The following is a 5,944-nucleotide window of genomic DNA, read 5'->3' on the forward strand; positions in this document are numbered from 1 at the left end:
TTGAGTATCCACTTCATGCAAAGAATGCTTTGGACCGTAGAGTACACACCTCGGATCTTATCCTCAAATGGTTTATAATCTAATGGAGCAGGGAGTGCTTTTTCTTGTTTATTTTTCACCACCCAGATCATTAAAGGAATACCGAAAATTCATGTTTCTGATTCATTTGAATGGGTGTGATGGGGGACAGGAAGAAATTTTGCTTCAGCTCATAACAGTCTTACACAGCAAGCTTTTAAGTCTTTTTCTGGGGACTGCATGAAACCACTATTCCAGGCCCAAAGAGAATTACTGGCCATGACCCCTTTAAGATCCTCTCTGCTTGTAAGGCAGGACCTGTGGTTTTTCTTTAAATCATTTTCTTTAATAGTTTACCCAGCTGAACTATAAACTCATAAAGGCAGGGACTTGATATCACTCACCTGTGTGTTTGCAGTTGCCCAGCCCTTTTTAAAGCCTTGCAAATACTAGTGGATTCAGGAAAGCATGAAGGAGTGGGAGACACAGCCCAAGAGGAAGTACTCAATACATGTCCTAGATAGGGGACAGTTTGATATTCACCCACCCGCTCTGCCTTGGCCAGTGATCTTTCCCTGTTACCTGCTTTCACCCATGCTCAGCCATTGAACCTGTTGCCATGTCATGAGTAGCTTCTGCTAATACTGAAAAACCTTTGAGGACTTCCCACCTATAAAAATAAATTCCTGTAAAAACAAGACAAAAAGGCAATTTGAAGGTGAGATGAGACCTTCAAAATTTTTTAACCCAACATAAGCTTTGTGTGTGTGTGTTTTGTAAGGATATGATTGTATTTGCCTACAGGTAATTTTTCTATAGCTTCAACATCTTCCCCTCAAAATTAAAAGAACAGAAAAAAAAAAATCCCATTGTTTAGAACTGGATCACTTGGCCTGTTCTCCTCTTATCTCCTCCCAGATAAAAATGCTTAAATCTCTGAACGGCCAGCATCCTCCTGGACCTGCAGTCAGGCCCAACACAGTCCAGCCCCAGCACAATGTTCTTTGTGGTGTCAGCCATCTTCCAGAAGATTGGCTCTGTTTGCCCACCGTAGCCTCTGCTTCCGGCCATGGCACGTCTTTCCCTGGGCACACAGGGAACCCTCACCCTTCTTATGCTGGGTCACCCTGTGAGGCTGATGCTTGCCACACTTCTTCTGGAAAATTCTTCTGGTTTTAGATATATTGACCCTCTTTTCAGTAGAGCTGTCTACATAATGAAAACAGGAAATTTGGGGTCTGCAATTCTCACCTCAGGTCACACCTAACAGGAAAAGGAAGAATTGAGATTTTTTTTTTTCTTAAAGTCACTTCCTCTGATAAACTCTCAGCCCAGGCACAGAAATTAATTTATATAGATAATAAAACCTCTCAGAGGTCAATGAGGGGCATCCTGAGCATCTAAATATATGACTGGGGTCATATCATGCAGTATAGGATGAACAGTTCCTCAACATTTGCAATGGGCTGAATGTGTCCCCACAAAACTCGTGAGTTGAAGTTGTCACCTTCAGTACCTCAGAATGGAACTGTATTTGGAGATAAGGTCCTTGAAGAGGTGATTAAGTTAAAATGAGGTCTTTAGGGTGGGCCCTACTCCAGTATGACCGGTGTCCTTGTAAGAAGAGGATATTTGGACACACAGAGAGAGACACCAGACGTGTTCACACGCGCAGAAGAAAGACCGTGTGAGGTCGCAGTGGGAAGGCAGCCATCAGCGGACAAGGAGACAGGCCTCAGAAGAAACCAAACCTGACCACACCTTGATCTTAGAATTACAGCCTTCAGACTGTGAGCAAATAAATTTCTGTTGTTTCAACTACCCAGTCTGTGGTATCTTGTTATGGCAGCCCTAACAAGCTACTTTCACATTTATTACAGAATTCATCGTGGTCTTTACCACAAAGATGTATTTGTGCAATGCAGGCATGTACGTACTGGGCACTGTGTAATTGGGATTCTACAACAAGGCACAACTGATAACATGAGAGATCAGATTTTGCTAGAGGGAAGCAATCGGCAAGACTTTATAAAGTCTGAGGAAATTATTATACTCCTTGATGCCTGGAGTTAAATTTTCTTACCCCTAAAAATAATTCTTTTAAATGTTCCTTTTTATCTTTCCAGCCCCATGTCCTCTTCTCTCTTCACTTCACCACCTTTCCACTCTCCCCTATCAAATGCCCTCCCAACACACACACACACACACACACACACACGTGAACACACACACGAACATGTATGTGTGCACACGCACATGAACATACACGTGCACACACACTACTCCAACATATCCACTCGCCCTTGAGCAGGCCCTGCTATCCATTTCTGACTCTGCTTAATAAAAAATAAAATAGCTATTGTGTTTTGTTTGTTTTTCTAAGGCTTAAGGCAGATTTCCTCAACCAAAAGTTGGGAGCAAGTTTGAAAACCTGTTTGTGAGGGTAAGGATTTCAACTTGACCTCAAACCAGTCAGGGAAGATGGGTTCAGAAAACCAGGCATTCTGAGGTATTGAGAAGGGTGTCTACGTGGGAGGAAAGCACCTTCAAGGCTTGGTTAAAGTCCACTCTGTCTACAAGGCAAAGAGGCACAGTGGACGTGGCTCTGGTGAGGATGACGTTTCTGATAGGAGCAGACAGTCTCCCTCAGGGCCCAGAAAAGTCCCTGGCTGTGTCTACAGGAGTCCAGCTCCCGCTGTGGGTGCCATGATGTCAGCTCCCTCATGTAAGCCAGTGGTCTGGGCTTTGGGAAGCCTACAGAAAGTCACTCAACTCTGGAACTGAACTGTAATAATGTCTGTTTTCCGCACAGTAAAGTAAGAGGATTAGACCAGATCAGTCACTTTCAATTTTTTTTTTTTTAACTGTGGAAAGAACTTTACTCAGGCAAAATCTTACATGTAAGTTCATATTAAAAACAAACACTCATAGGTCTGGCCTAAAAGTTCATATTAAAAACAAACACAGGTTGCTGGGACAATGGGCAGAGCCCTGCCTGCTCTCAGCCTGCCGAATACCTCCGCTGCCTCCTCCAGGCAGCAACCAAGGTCCTCAGTGGATCCCCTTGGCTGAAACACAGGCTGAAAATCATCACATTTGATTATTTCTAGGGTCTATAATGTTCTGAGCAATGTTTACCAGGAGACTTTGGAGGGAGGGGTGCTAATTTGTAGTGTTTGCTGATTTCTATGCTGTAAATACTACCAGCATAGCTAAATTCAAGCTTACCGAAGTCACGTCACCAAACTCAGAGCTGGCCATGCAGTAGCCTATCATATAGTAAAGCAATTATGAGGTAATGAGTTTTGAATGTTTATTACCTTTGTTTCTAATACAGTTTATTGATTGGAAGTTTATACAATTCAATTTTGTGAGAATGGCTGTGTTTAACAATCAGCTTGCAAATTCCTGAAAATTTAATCATCAGTTCTTGCAAGTTGGTATCCAGGATACCACTGCCTAGGACTTTTTAGCTCCAACATTCTAAATGTTGTCACTAAAGCATAAGCCATTTGAAGCCAGGAAGGGCCAAGTAAAATAATCCTATGGATGTGGGATGCACTCAGGAGGAAAAAATAAAACATGTTTTCAGGGTAATATCTAACACAGAGAAGAGAACCTGGAAAAAATAGATGGCCGGCTGGTGAATGATATAGTGACCCAGTGAGGCAACAGCCCAACCTGCACTCAAGGTGTCTGTACTTTGAATTATTTTTTCAATCAGTACAGGGCTGGGTTTACACCCACCCAACTGCATTCTATCACCTAGCCTTCCCCTGGGCCAGGAGCACCCACTGTGCTGATACCTGTGGCAAAAAGGTATTAGCAATGCACTAAGTTAGTCTGTTAACTAACTTTAGAGAGGCTGCAACAGGGACTTCATGTGATGACCCAAGCTGATCACAGGTGACAGATAACTCAGGCATGCCAAGAGGCCCACATTGGCTCTACCTAGATCTCCAGGCAGCAGGATCATACTGCCTTGGGTGGTGTGATCTCACTGTAAGTGTCTTATCACTCCTCCTCCATACTGTCTCCCTTTGGGCAGGATCAGTGTTGCCTTTATATTTTTGTCCCTCCATTCTTAAGTTTTTGCCAATAGCATGGTTGTTCAACAGCCGTGTAGTTAAGAGCATGGATTCTAAGCTAGACTCTCTGGGACCAAAAATTCTAGTTCTGTCACTTACTAGCTGTGTGACCTTGAGCAAGCTGCTTAACTTCTCTGGATCTCAATCTTATCCTCTACAAAATATGGATAATAACAGTACCTATGTCACAGCATTATTGGGAAGACTAAATGAGTTTTATACATACCAAGTACTTAGAACAATGCTTGGCATGTAGAATATGCTATTTAAGTGTCAGCTATTATTATTACACATAATGTATGTATTATATATTTTTATTATGTGATAGATGAATGAATGCAGGTATCCAAATACATGGGATACCTGAATGGATGATGCAATGGGATTCTTCTAGAAAACAAGGCCAAGTATGGGATTATAAGTAACTGCTATGGTCCAAATGTTCGTGTCCTCCCAAAATTCACTCGTGTTGAAACCTCCCCCCCAAGGTGTTGGTATTTGGAGGTGGGGCCTTTGGGAGGTGAACAGGCCATGAGAGCAGAGCCCTCAGGAATGGGATTAGTGCTATTATAAAAGAGACTCCAGAGAGATTCCCTCACCCTTCTACCATGTGAGGACACAGTGAGAAGACAGTCATCTATGACCCAGAAAGTGGGCCCTCACCAGACCCTGACTCTGCCAGAGCCTTGATCTTGGACTTCCTGGCCCCCAAAATGTGAGAAATAAATTTTCATTGTTCATAAGCCACCCAGTCTACTTTCCCAAGGTCACATAGTTATTGAATGACTCAAATACAGGTCCTATTGACTCCAGAGCTTGAGCTCTTAACTACTAGCCTGTAGGGCGGTATCCACAGCCCTGTCACCAGCTCCTAACCTCCAGCCCACCTGCCACTGCCATCTCTCCTTCCCACTGTGCCGGCCCCTGCCTACCTCTGCACTGTCCACCTGCCCCTGCAGACCCACTCGAGACTTACCTCCCTGCTGAAGACTTCTCAGACTCTTTCCCTTAGCATGAAGCTCTCAGCACTTCCATACACTGTGTGCCTCTCTTTCCTGCCTGTGAGTGTGTCACTTTAGACTCTGTCTGTGTCACATGGGTAGCTTGCTTTCTCCTCTTTGAGAAAAAAAGCTTTTCCAAGTCAGAGGTGATATCTCTCCTTTATTTTTGTCACCACATGATCGTTGCCAATTACTGAGCACCCCAACACTTTATATGCATTATTTTCCTTAATTCTCACAATAATCCTGTCAAGCAGACACAATTTCTGTCCCCATTTTCCAGTCAAGGAAACTGAGTCTAGAAGAAGTTAAATAACTTGCTCCATAGTTAGTTAAAGGTCAGAGCTGGAATTTAAACCCAGTTCTGCTTAATCTCAAGCCCATGTTCTGAATCATATCTGTTTTTAATCATATTTGATGCTTAAACATACACTGGATGAGTCAATGAGTCTTAACTCAGACTCTACCAAGCTTCCCAGAGCTATGAGGGGCTTGAAGAAAACCAGTGAGAAAACGACGTCTGGAGATTGTGCAAGATCTGGGTTAAATTCCCGACCAGGCTAAGACACTGAGACTTAAGGCCCCCACGCCCTGTGATACAGCCAATCTCTGCTGAAACCGCCCTGTGCATCCATCTAAGTTCTCCAGAGATGGCACTCTGCTGCTAGGCCAAGTGTCAGGGAGTTTAAAATGGGAGTAATGGGAAATTCAACACAGTAGAACCAAGCCCTGCTCTAACCAGGCACCCTCGACTTCTCACAGTCACCTGGGCTCGATGGTACCGAGAGGAGGGTGAAGAGCTGAAGTCAGCTAAGAAACATTCAAGCTATTTCCACA

General features: G+C 43.6%; 1 pseudogene; it reads right to left on the reverse strand.

Moving 5' to 3' along the window:
* Nucleotides 1-891: 891 nt before the first annotated feature.
* On the reverse strand, nucleotides 892-3,279 carry LOC123647423 (annotated as a pseudogene).
* Between the last annotated feature and the right edge of the window lie 2,665 nt (nucleotides 3,280-5,944).

The sequence above is a fragment of the Lemur catta genome, chromosome 1 (assembly GCF_020740605.2).
Source record: "Lemur catta isolate mLemCat1 chromosome 1, mLemCat1.pri, whole genome shotgun sequence".
In the NCBI taxonomy this organism is placed as follows: domain Eukaryota; kingdom Metazoa; phylum Chordata; class Mammalia; order Primates; family Lemuridae; genus Lemur; species Lemur catta.